This window comes from Calypte anna, chromosome 2 (genome assembly GCF_003957555.1).
Source record: "Calypte anna isolate BGI_N300 chromosome 2, bCalAnn1_v1.p, whole genome shotgun sequence".
Taxonomy (NCBI): Eukaryota; Metazoa; Chordata; class Aves; order Apodiformes; family Trochilidae; genus Calypte; species Calypte anna.
This window is the reverse complement of record NC_044245.1, coordinates 78,661,437-78,675,529: the sequence shown is the minus strand read 5'-3', so window position 1 is coordinate 78,675,529 and position 14,093 is coordinate 78,661,437. Positions and strand designations below refer to the sequence as shown.

General features: G+C 39.0%; 1 protein-coding gene across 1 annotated transcript in view; it reads right to left on the bottom strand.

Moving 5' to 3' along the window:
- Window positions 1-14,093, bottom strand: part of CTNND2 (catenin delta 2) — a 522,813-nt gene that overhangs the window by 254,303 nt on the left and 254,417 nt on the right. The gene's annotated exons all lie outside the window — the stretch shown is intronic.

Sequence of the window (14,093 nt, the reverse complement as noted above, 5' to 3'; positions counted from 1 at the left end):
TGCTTAAAAAAAGGTTTCTTGTCTGTTTAGGTTAAATTAGACACACAAATTCTAAACATATTGAGTGTGAAGTTTTTCTTTCTCTAAACACTGAAATTAAAGATGAACTAAGAAGTTCAGAATTAAACTCACGTATCTTCTTGCATTCTCACTACACTATTCTGTCAGTGACTTGGGACTGTTTTTACAATTACAGGAGGAAATACTTGTTGTGTTGTTGACTAACAGCACACTATGCCTTTAAACTTCTGTCTCGCTCGGCACATCTGGAAATAACACGAATGTGCTACTTCAGCACTCCCAGACCACACTACAGGACATCAACACAAATTAGTGCTACAACACAAAAGCCCTCAAAATTTAAGGAATATAACTTGCCCTGTCTGTCAGTTTCATAAGAATCTGCTTTTTCTCAGGTTTTCTACTTAGAAGACTAATGTGCATTATGATGCATTGTCTGCAGTGTTTCTTGTAAACTACCATTGCCCCATCAACCCTATCAGCAGTTTCACTGTCAGGATACTGCCACATTCAGCAGTATGGTTCACACTGTGGAACTTCCCAGACATAATTTGTCCATTAACCAGATTAAGTATCTTAGGAAAGTCTCCTCAAAACAGATTGGCTTTGGCTGCTTAAGAGACACCACAACACCAGCCTCTGATCTAGGGTTAGCATTTTTCACATCAGTGCTAAAAATAAAGGTAGGGGGAAAAAAAATTTACACTTTTCAAAGTGCAATAAGCAAGCCCCCAAATAATAAAAAAATAAATTACAATCATTTGATAAAGCTTATTGTGTCTTATAAGAAGTATCTAAATAATTTTCACCCTATTTAAACTAGTTTTTAATCAAATACTGAAATCAATTACATTCCTAAGTGTATCTAAAAGATAAATGAAGTTAAAATTATTTTCTTGTCTATGTTTACATTTTAGACATGCAACTTGACTTTTCTGCTAAGTACTGTATCAGCTAGTTTAATTGTGCAAAACTAGGAAAAAACAGAAAGCCCCACACACTGTAAATTTGATTCCTTGCAAGCATTTTGTTTTTTCTGCTACTGTTCTCATTCTGTTGAAAAGCATTCACCTGCTTAAAACATTTTATAAACCATAAATTGTTAGTGGAAGAAAAGAGCGTGACTGGGAGCAAAGAGATAAGAGGTAAAGATAGCCAGGAAGAAGCAACAGATTAAATGTGACAGACAAGTTCAGAGAGGTAATTCCCATTGCATTTCTTATCTAGAGAGCTGTCACTGAAGAAAATATAAAAAACAAAAACTCCTCCAAACCAACCGCTACCACAAAGCAACAACAGCTTACCTTCAGCAAGGCAGAAAATTATAGATAGAAATGTGTATATTTTTTTTAACTGTTAACTGAATGAACACGTTGGGTACTGCCACCACCCTGACCTTAAAACTCTTCCTTCTTCTCAACCAAGCTAATTTTACAAGAATGGGGAAAGAAGTCCTCCAGACGAACAGGAACAGATATTACTATTCAGCAATATAAATCACTCTTTCTAACTTTCCTGCTCACTAACCACTTGGGCTGAAAGCTGAGTGCCTCAGCAATGGGATGATGTTACCAGGCAACAATGCAAAGCAGCCGTGCATAAGCTGTTTGGGTAGCTCACCAAAGCTTCACAACAACTGAAAATAATACCAAGCCTGTATAGCAGAGGAGAACTTATCTGAAGTTTTGCTAAACATCTTTGTCTTAGGAAAGACATCAGTTTATTATTTCAAACTCTGAACTGTAAAAGCTTGTGTTGCACCAAGGGCTGAGGCAAGTGCTGTGGCATTACAATCAGTTCAGCAACTAAAGGATGAAAAATATTAACATATTTGGTGAGACATACCTCAAAAGTAAATATCCAATAAAGAACCTCTATGGGATATTTTGCAAAACCCTACAGTTACTTCTCAGAAAAGGACTGCAAATCAAAAGGAAGAACGGTGTGTCTTCAATTCCCCAAAGCTGTGGGTTCCTACCTCCCTGAGACAAGACAAAGGCAAAATTCAGGCACCCTACTTGTTCCAGCTAAGAAGAAATATAGACTTAACATCCCAAACAGCACATATCTTCGGAGGGCTACAGGCCACTTCCAGCAGATGGAGAGAATTGCTAAAATTCATTGATACCTCCAAAAAACGAACCAAGAGCTACTGCACTGATGCTTGACAGTGAAAACTTCTTTCTCGTTAAGTTTAACATCATTGGAAAAATCACAGCATTTTAAAAACCCAGCAACTAGCAACTCTTCATCCAAATTAAGTATCAGTTCAGTCAACCTGAAATGGAGCAAGTTCTTAGTGCAGCACTGGTACAGAGGGAAGGGGAAAGCCTCTCTCTGCATGGAGTCCTCCCTGCACAGGGAACAGCAAGGACACCTTGAGCTTAAATCCAGCTACAAGTGAAAGTTACAAGATTGGCACAGAAAATTTGTTGATTAAGAAATGAACTTTATGGAACAGTGGGTCCAAAACCCACTTTATGTAACCCTGTGGGAAGGGTAACACCAGAAAATGAAACTCAGGGGTCATGAAATGTCATCTAGCCCATCCAACTACAGTATTCCTAAACAGTCTTTTGCTGGGCAATTTGAAGTTTTGATCTAATTGGAACTATCGCTCCTGGTATTCACATTTCCAACAGGTGGCTTTCCTGCTAAAAAAGTAGACACAAACTGATGGCTCCAATGTATCCTGACCATGAGCTCAACGTTTAGAAAATGGTAATTTATGATGAATATTGCGCATAGTTTTTTTGCAAACCTACGTTCCAGTCTCTGATACATGCAGCTGAAATCCAGAACACGACATTTGGGGTTTGCTCACAGAAGTGTTTGCAATTTATCTTTTGTAATTCCTTTCACAATGAGATTGCATATTATTATATGTGTGAACAATATTAACTTTTGGAGATTCTATCTGTGATGCTTTGTACTCAAACTACCATTTCATTGAGTGAATGGAGAAAAGCATCAGATAGCATTTTTCTTTTATGTAAAGTCATCTTTGACGGAATATTAAACACCTCTTGCCAGCAGCTTTCTTCTCCTCAACAAGCATGTATCTGGTTGCAATCCCAGGTTTTTAGAATTCACCAAGGCCTAAGGTACAAGTCTGTGACACTGCAGGGGGAAAAAGGAGGGGATGTCACGGTCTTACTTTCAATTCCACATTCAAGAAAGAAGAGTTCTTTGGATATTCTGTAACATACTGGTATTACTCATCAAGTCTTCCTTATCCCTTTGAGACTCACTGCATTCAAAACATGAGAATGAAAGCATAGAGCTTTTATTAAATGTATACATAATCACTTGAAATACAATCTAACTAAAGAATTCAGTTATGTCTGCAAAAAAATTCAGACCACCAATTATCCACTTCTACAATTATGGCTTTTTGTTGCATGGATTATTATAGTATTACTCAAGCTAGTTTTAGATTGTTCCCATTATGTATACATTGAGGTCTCTGCTAAAATACTTAAAATAATCTCCTATTATTAAATCATTATAATCTAAAGCAATTCTAACAGGCTTTCACTAAATAAAAGAAATTAAAGAAATGCTGAATGTAGTGACAAAGAAAAGGGCTACTGTTAACACTGAGATCATGATGGGCTTAAGGACTGAAGCCAAGTTGATGCTGGAGTAATCATCACAGACACCATATCCCATAAAATAATGTTTTCGCTTTTAATTCATTATGCTTACTAATATAGCAATCACACAGTGGTAAACATATAGTATCCAACTTTCAAAAACTCAGAAAATTTCTTAAATAAATCCTTCTATAATAAGCATCAAGCACAAAAAAAAAAGGGAAATGGATGGCTATGTATTTTTTTTCCAGGAACTTATTTAAAGCAAAAAAAACCCAGAACAACAGACCTTGTGATGTGCCATTAATCTCATGAATTTAGATTATCCCTGAAAGTATGGCAAGGAAAGGACCATACGCTGGGAGCCCTGTCACTCAAGAAAAGAGTCAATGTTATTAAGAAATGGCCACGATAAATGCTGCAAGAGACAAATGGTGACAGAAGGTCACTGGCAAAAGTAAAGCAGAACTAAGATAAGAAACATTAAAAATGTGTTCGCAGGAGTTTGCAACAAACCACTGGAATGGTTCACCTTCAAATAGGGCTTTAACAGTGCTTTCAATTAGACGGATGAGATGCCTGTTAGTCCAAAGGTGACAAACACTTGAAGGATTCTGAACTGTCCTGCAATTAGTTCTTGATTATCCATAAATGCAAATCGACATTATTTGCATGTCAAATGGATGTCTCACCTGTGAAAGGAACACTGCCATCATCATATGGCTGGCTGAAGACATTTGTATCACATTTTGCCTGGTTTTACAAAAACAGTCTGAAACCTACTGCAGTCTGAAAAAAGCAGCGACGTGTAATCCATCACAATCTTGGTATACTTCAGAGAAAGAAATTCTTGGCCAAAACTGTTAATCCTTGTATTCCCAAACTCACAAGTCAGGACCTTAACCAGGGCAAGAGATGAATTAGATCACTGGAGAAGAATGATCAGTTATGTTCAGCATTAGCTTCAGAATCTTGCCACATGCAGCTCAAGCTGGAACACAGACAAGAAACTAGGTAAGAACTCCAACTTCAGACTAGAAGAAGAGGAAAACTTTGATGAATAAGCCTTTAAAACTTCACAGCTTGGTCAGAGACCAGATGAAGTGCAATCATAGCTCAGGAGTCACTCTTATCTTCAACAAAGCTACCTGTTTCAATTCTTCAAGGAAAAACTGAAGAACTTCAGTTACCATAAAGATCCTCCATATAAACCAAACACAGCTGGTTAGTCAAAGCCCTGAAAGCAAAGCCTGCTGTGTGAAAACAAGACATTAATATGATACCTTTTGTCCTCACTCTATCCTTGGTGAGATGCTACTTTACTAAAAGCTACCTGGAGGAACTTAACTGATCTTTTCTTTGAAAAAAGCCTGTCATATCCTTCATCAAATTACTTATTATTGCCAGGATTCAGCAGTCTTGATGAATCTCCATTTACTAATAGCAGCTATGTAAGCTAGCAGACTTTCCACTTTTAAGAAAAGAAGGAAAAGAAACTAAGTCAGGCCTGTGTACAAAAGGCTTCTTAATTTCCTGATCACCCAGGCAAACCAGTTTAGAAGGAAAGAGGGCTGGAAAGAGTCTCTCTCTTACCTACAGAGGGCCACAGTTCCGGACAGTTCCCCAGATGAAGCGCTAAGAGTACAGAACAATCCAAATTTTCCTTGTTATATGATTAAGCCATGAAATATTTTATTATATTCCTAATGCAGGTGATTGAGAAGTACTGTAGTCAAATAGGCCACCCAGGTCTTTTCCTCTTGTTTTCAGCAATTTCCCTCATTTGTAAGTAGTTATTTAGCTGTGTTAGGAGCTTGGTTCCCATTATATTCTTTCCCTATGATCTGCTAAACTCTTTCTACATAGGATTTATCTTCCTTTTGTCAGAAAAATACCTCCTAATATTCCACTATCAAAAAGTTTCCTTGATGTATTTCAGGGTTTGTGCCAAGACAGTAAAATGAAAAAGCATTTTTCAAGTGTCTGAAAGACTCCTCCTTGCGGAACTTTATTAGTAGTATCATTCCTTTCCATTAATTTGATTTTTAAAATTACAAACTGACAATGCTCCTTAGCCCAGGTCCTTGCCCAATTACAATCTTGCAAGAATATCCATCTCCTTGAGCTTAACTAAACATTTCCCAAGTGGCAGTACAGAAAATGCATGCTCAGGGCCTTGACAGTAAATAGAAAGACATGAGATTCAATCTAAGAAAGGTCAGTAAGCAGGTTATTCCAGTACAATCTGGTTTTGGTAAACTCATGTTGCAAATTTTCCCATTAACCATTTACGACCTTTATGTCTTATATTAGCCTTTCTTATAGTTTTTATTGTAATGTCCAACACAGCACTATGATTAGGAGGTCTGCAATTTTTCTTTTATTCACTCCTCCCTTTCTTTAAGGCATGTCATTTATCATTAACACTATCATCTCATCTCCTTCCACTTTCTCCCTGCTGCTTTTCCTCTGCAAACAGCTTAACAAGTCCAACTCACTTGGACACTCTCTTCCACAGATCATGCTTCCTGGACTTTGATACAAAGCCTTTGAAGAGCTAAGGGCACCTTTTGGTGAGCAAACATAAACACAACTGCATCCCTGCTGAACCAGGATGCTCAGTTGGGATGGGTTGGGGAAAGGACCCCATGGAGAGGTGTCATTTCGCTCTCCAGTTGCCAAAAACTCTCCCCAGTATCAGAGGGTCACACCTCCTTTGCCACAGTTGCTTTCCTCCCAGCCAACACTCTTTAAAACCAGGGAGAGCTTTAGTCCTATGATCAAAAGGTTTTACTGCCTGAGAGCAGCACATCTGGCTACCTGATAAAAGGGAGGGTTTGTACCTGGGTTGCAGGGAGAGTGTAAGGGGCAGCAAGGCAAGGTACAGACATACACTAAGAGATAAATACAGAAAAGCGTATGCAAAGCATTGCCTCAGAAAAGTGAAGGTTATCTGAGATTTAAGACCACTTGTATTCAAACTAATATGGCACTTTTCTATTCTTCACTTAACACACTACAAGTTGCAACTTGATGTACTTATTAAAAATCTATGTCATCCAACTGGCAGCTTCATATGCCATGCCTTATAATTGTAAGATTAGTCATCACTTGGTCCTTCTCATTTCAGCATATTAAATTCTGACTTTTGCTTCTACCCACTTATGATAATATATGGTTCTATGAATTCATTACCATTAGATAAACTCTCCCTCTGCCCTATGTAGTACCACTTTTACTAAAAACAGAAAGTATTCTGTCTGTTCTGGGTCCATAGATCTAGGTGATCTTCAAGTTTGACCCTAGGATTACAGGAAAAACACCTCATTTATCATCCACAATCACTCACAGAGAAAATGTGGTCCAGTGCAGTTTCTAGCAGCCACCACTGATAGCTACTGTATTTCACCTACACAAGCAGCCCACCACCCAAGTTCTGGCCTTAAAAAAAATACAGACTTCCTCACCTCCCCAGTTCACATCTTCTGCCTGCCATAGTTAATCACTTTCATCTGCACTATATTAAAACTATTCTGTGCACACAATAACAAAAAAAGCTATTAAATGTCCCAACAGATGAACACTTATATTACTGACAAGCTGTGTACTGACTTCGGAAATCTCAGCTACTCTGCCTACTCCAAACAGTCTGTGTGCTACAGCACCTGGAAAGGATGAAGTTTTCCATCCCAGTGAAAATTAAGGGCAAGTTCTCCCTTCTCTTAGATACTTGAAGTTTGGAAGGGGGAACTAAAGATTGAGACTTTAGTCTCAACGTTTCCTGGCTATTGGATAAGGCCTTGCAATGGGGTTTCAGACCATTAGGAAGCTACAGCTTCCACATGTGTTGTCTTGGTCCAGTGCATTAGTAAGACAAACAGAGTCATCCCAATTTAGATCATATAGCACAAGCAAATATTTTCACTGATGCCACAAAAGCCCAACTATCAGAAGTTTCACTTAAAGGGGAACTGCTTGCCCAATACTTTCTATCCCATATAACAACATTCCCTTCTGCTCTGAACAAGTGAGTTCAAGGCCAAAGATGTTTGAGAGGACCCAAATTCACACTCTTGGCAACTGAAGCATGTGAGGACATCATTCAGACCTGAGTGCAAAAGGGGTCATGACAGAGACAAGACACAGTCTCACTAGCATGCCCTCAAAACCCATAAGGTTGGAACTCTAGTCCATAACGCCTCAGCCTCCTCCTTACACACTACAAATAATATAAATCAACATAAGCAAGACACAGCTATATGAACTAGAGTGCCAACACTGGCTAATGTATTTCCATTGCTCTAAACAAAATTCCACAAAGTTAGGTTCCCAAAACACTGCTCTCAGACTTCAGCCAAAAAAAATTTACAGAAGAATTCCAGCTCCTCAGATTAACCAGCTTTCTGCTACATACACTCACTCTACTCTGCTATCTTTTTGCCAGCTTCAGTTCCCTCTTGTGCTCCTTTCAGGTGGTAAATAAGCACAGATTTTTAAACTCTCTTGTGATGCTTTAGTAATTCCTTCCAGTGGCTTGTATGTTTGCATTTGAATCCTGGCCTTCTAGGTACACTGCTGAAGTTCAGGACCAGAGGCCAGAAACTGCATGCCAGTTTGTGCAGCTGGAAGCCACAGCAGAGGTTTCAGTACTGACCAGAAGCATCATCCATCGTACATTCACCTAAAAGCCCAGAAGCAGCCCCTACCACTCAGTTTCCTCACAATCACTCCATTAAAATACTAGCAGCTTCATACCAATTTAACCTATTTTCAGTAATGCTGAAGAATACTTTACTTTTCCTAAGAGCTTGTTATTTTGCAATATTATTTGATTCCTTATCCCTGTGAAAGACCACTGCCAAGATCAGTCTAATTATTTTCCATAGCAATAATAGAAAGCAAAGGGAAAGGTAATGATCAGTAGAAGAATAGTACTCAAGTTTAGACATACTTCTAGTGTTGGCCCACACTGGAGATCAAAGTTCAAGTATCTTATCTCAAAGAGATAACCACATTCACAAGACCTCCATATTTGGCTCTTGTCAGTTGTCCCTCACCTAAGAGTAAATGATTTTTTATAAGCTAGATTTGAAAGATGCAGGAACAAAAATTACGGCAATAAGGAGATATCTGAAAGTCATCCATATTATCCCTCTTATTTTTCTACAGAAAAACATTTTTGTCAAAATTAAGAAAGCAATGAAAGAAATAGTCAAAGGATTCTGTAAAAATGCAAGAAAGATAGTTCAGGGAAACAACTGAGTCTCCTTTTTGCTATGATCAATCATATCTATAGTCCAAGTCTCATGGCTTATTCCAAAACCTAAAAATCCAAAGATTTTTCCTTTTTTGCCTGTTCAAAGAAGTACAACTGCACTTCACACTTACAACATTTTATTAGCTCAGCCCTGAACGTCAGGTGGCATTTTTAAGGCACAGGGAACTTTTAATTCTGTGGTGATTTAGATCTACTCTGGCTTTAGGTTAACACTTGCTAGTATTTTCCTTATCTGTCATGCCCTTTGCAAAAGCTGAATGGTGATGTATGTGGTCAAGTCTTGCCTCCATTTACTAACGTCATTTGAAATTTGGGTTTGATGCAATCTAAAAAAAAAAATTACTTATATAGAGGTTAAGCTCCTCAAAGAGTCCAATATAATGTGAGTTAGAACTAAAGATTATTTTAATACTATCTGTTAAAAGAGGTATTTCTCTCCCCTCCAAGTGGTATGAAAGAGGGGGGTGGATACATATATTGTCACAGCCAGTAATGCAGCCATTGCAGCACAAACCCGTAGCACAGTGTGATTTACTGAAGAAATGTAGTACTAAACCAGATAATTTTTTGTAAAGAAGACAATGAACCTGTGACGTATAGATGATCCAGTGTTTCCCATGCAATTGAAAGGAAATCCAAAGCCATGCTTGTGGTGGTGTATATGAATTATTCCATACTATGTCACATTACCTGATCTGCTCTGTGCCTGTATGATTGCACACTGAAATGTTAAAACATGTCCATACCACCAAATAGCAGTCATGCCATAAATCTCAATAGGAAACCAGGGCTTGATATACCATATGCAATGGAAAGCATATGATACATCAAGCTGAAAGGGTAAAGGGATATTCCCACCAAAGAGGGAGAAGAGCAAGACAAGACAGATGAAGGAGCAGAAGGAACTACTTAAAACCCCCATAAACTTAAAACTCTTTGCTCAATGGAGAGTATAAAGCATATTTGACATAATAAACCATGCCATGTTCCATAAACCAGTGTAATCTTAGTACTAATGCCTCACATGTACACAAACAGTCCTACCACAGAAGGGACAAATTGCTTTTTTTATTCCAGAGAGAAGAATATTCTGTTTGCTAACACAATGCTGAGCATCAAAGTTTTCAGCAGTGGCACCAGGGCTGTCTGAAGGATACTGCTCTTTTTCCAGTGGAACATGTCACCAGTATATGAAGAATAGCTGCATAATATTCTTTCCACAAAACATTACACAGCGATTCACACCAACACTCACATCTTAAACCTAGTCTTCCAGTACAGCTGACTGAGCATGACGCAGTTTTCAAACATATCTATTTTCCTTTTTAGTTTTTTTGTAACAAAGCAATGCAGAAAACTACCTACCAGTGTCTCTCTAGAATTCCCTAAGCCTGCATGAAGAGGTACAAGAGGCTCTGCAACACCAGGGCTGCTTCTCTGTCACATAATCTGAAGCACAAACTACTTCGAAGTGTCCTTTTGCTGCCTCCTCCCAATTTGCTCCTAAGCAAACTCACTTTGCATTCAGTATTGTCTGCCTGACTCTGGACAGGAGGAGATGCTTCAGAGCACCATGAAGAGTGGGCAACTGTGCAATGACCTGCCTCCTAAAAGGCCTTTTCTGTGTTTCTGCTGCCTGCTGTCCTACAAATTCCTCCTTCCAGAAAACAAAACAAAACAAAACAAAACAAGCTCCTTTGGTAAGCTTTGCTCCTGGCAGGACTCTGGAGCTCCAGAGTCCAGGCGTGGTAGCTGTAAGAAGATATTTACAAACTGTGCTTTCTGGATTCAGACTGCTGCTTGAACAGACAGTCAAGCACACATTGGAGCAGCACAGATCAGAAAACTTCTTCCAAAAACTGTAACTGCAGATCACAGCAGCGAAGAAGCTAGACTAAGAATAAACATGGCAAGGGTACACTCATAAGAGCCATTATGTACACAGAGACACACATACATGCACACGCTCGGCAATGGTAAACAGCTCAAGTCTAACCACACTCAAACCCATTTCTGAAGACGTTTCTAAGGTTACTTGGTTAAAACTGAGTCACAGCATGCTCTTGCACGTCTTATTTTAAATTCAGGATGCGGTCTAAAAATTCCCATTTTTATAATTTCAAGTTGTTTCATAATCAAGTTTGTAGGAAATTAATGTAAGTAATGCCATCTATTCAGTAAGTCTTACACAGACTCTGTGCTGGGCCATCTGTGTTTGTATTGTATATTTTCAATTACAATTTTCAAAACCCAAAAAGGATCATATCTTCTCTTTTAAACATCTTACTCTGGTACTGGTTTCATTTGGTTTTTTTAGCATACTGACACCCAGAATCTTTCATGAGTTAGATAGCTCTAGTATAAATTTCTAATATCATGCAAAAAAAATTTTTAAAAATGCATTTGCATCCCTGGTAATTGCAACAAGTAATATTTTTTTTTCTTCTCAGAGATAAAAAGATTACTTTGAATATCATCCCTGTGATGACACATACGTACCAATTTAACTTCAGGTTAATCACAGTAGGCAAACAATCAATGCAATGTGGCAACTATTCTCCTCTCCTCTCCTCCATCTTGGGATGTAGTGAACAAAAAGTAAAAAAAATCTCGTTTATTGAGCATTAGCTTTTCAACAAACAATTGCTTTCTTTCCTCTCAAAGGGTTAAATTTCCAACATAGTTGATGGAAAACACCTGCAATAATAAACTGAACATAAGAAAAGAAGACAAGTGCCTTACTAGCAACTGTAACATCTGACCTGGCTAACTCTAAAGCATGCATTAATTTTAAGCCTCTGTGTAGTCCATTGACTTCAGTGAATCCAGTGAAAGTCTAGAAGATTAGTCAGGCACTTAACACTGCTAGCAAATGGGTAGCTCAGGATGGCTTGGAGGCCATGAGGAACATGCTGCTGAATGTTAATGGAAAATAACGGGTGGGAGCTCACAATAGAAAACTTTTGCAAAATAAGGGCTCATGTGATAGGGCTCCTTTCAAGGACTGCTTGATAGGCATGCCATTAATGTGGGGAAAAAAATAAAAAAGTATTCACTAACACAGTGTTGCTTCCACTTTTTGGGTTTTTTAAGTTGCAATATTGTCTCTGCATGTCCGTCAACTAATACTTACTTGAGTTAGAGGATTTTCTATTTGCTTTAAAGTAAGACTGAGATTTTTAGCATAATTAAAAGCAAACCCCTATGAGACACAAGTGATTCATAAGTTCATTGTCTTTATTCTGAATGGCATAATACTTGTAAAAGTTGGTGCTGCTTTACTGATTTTTGCAACTTAATAGCAAGTTCAAATAATCAATCACCATATTCCTCCCTGCCTGCTCCCAAAAGTACACCATCTGTTTTCTAAATGCAAGTATCTATAAAGTTTTCTTTCACTCAAGCCATAAATCTTTGACAAGCAACTCCTCACAGTGGGTCCTAAAAAGAGGCAGGGACGGGAGTACCTATGTTATGCAAGGTAGAGAAGACGTCTTATCAAAAGCTTTTAAATCAAAGCAATTCAAGAAAATGAGTGCCTGTTTCTTAACTTTTGTTCAAATCAAAGTAGAAAACCGCACCAGGAATGCCTGTACAACCACTACTGGCCAAAAAAAAAAAAGGTTGAAATCCATACTGCTACTTGGGTCTGGCATAGCACAAACAGTTTCTGGAACACTACCACTTCAGAGTCATTATGCTGGGAACTAAGCCCTACAGAAAAAGTTTTAACTAGCTAGCATCACAGGTCTGAAGCTGCAAAGCTGTAAAAGATACCTTCTTCAAAACCAAAAAACTATTTACTTTTAGCATGGGAAACTGCATTGTACTAGAGAGAAAATGCTTACTGCACCTGTTAGAAACTTCCCCAAGGAAAGCCTTCTATCCTAGAGCAAAAGTAAAGAAAAGTATCACAGAAATCCTGGTAGCTCATAAGCAGAGGTACAGAAGTTTTTATTTCACTTGTCCTCTGTTCCTCTGACACTGGCAGGTCCCTCCATGCCTACTGAGGATCAAACAACTCTCAACAGAGGATGAAGTTGCAAAGCTCCCTAAAATACAAATCTACTTTGCAACTTCACACTACAAAGGCAGTATTTATTACCCATAGACAACTGTGTGTTGGACACAGCGGGGGGAAGTTATACTAATACAGCTGCTCAATAAACCACTTTGTAATTTGAAACTGAATATTTAACCACAGGATTGATGTAAGCATCCTGAGATCTCAGTTTTGGCATTATTTAGTGATGCTGTATCTTTACACATCCTTCAGAATGTCACATAGAAAAAAAGCTTTTAAATCCCCACTCTTCGAACACCCCCCAATCAAATAGCTATTACAAGGAGATACAGTAGTACTGTGTTTTGTTATCAGTGAGTTTAAGGTGTATGTTTAGACATCATACACTGGAATGCCAACAACCACTGGGCTGGGGGAGAAGAAATGGGTGAGAGTAGAAAGGGCGATGAGGTTTTTAACTCCAGTAAGAAACTTGTGTACCTGCCTGATAAACACAGCCAAACCACTTTATGTATCCTATTTATCTTCAAATCTATTTATGTCACACAAGAGAACATATGAGCATAGCAGCTGTTACTATAGCAATGAAACTGGAAATTTTGAGAACACAAAAAAAAACCCAAACCAAAACCACACCACCCCTGAAGGATGCTCAGTTTAGCAGAGAGATGGTTTAGAGAACAGCACACCAGTATCTCAATTCTAGCTTCTGTCTGAAGCCTGCGGTTGAAGAGACATTCAATCAGCTGTAACAGCCTATTCCCTCAAGAGCACTCGGAGCCAAACAACCCCTACCTATCACTCGGCACAAGGCAGTACAACGGGAGTTCTCGCTAAGTAACCCCAAACTTGTCAAATACCCCAGACCTGCCCGTAAACACGAGGAAGAGAGATTCTCTGCAAAAGGCTCGCTGCTCGGAGCCGAGGCAGAGAAGGGATTCACCATAGTAACATAGTCCCCACCAAAAACCGAGTGAGTGAGAGCAAGGAGCCTGGAGCCCAGCCCCGCCTTCCTCCCCCCCCCCCCCCCCCCTCCCTCCCCGCAGCCCCCCTCCATTACTCCCCGACACCCGGCACACCTGCCCGGCACCGGCAGGATGGGATGAGAAGTCAGCGACTTTCTTAGAGAAGCAGGCAGCCTGCCTCTCCTCACTTACCGCTGCCAGAATGAAAA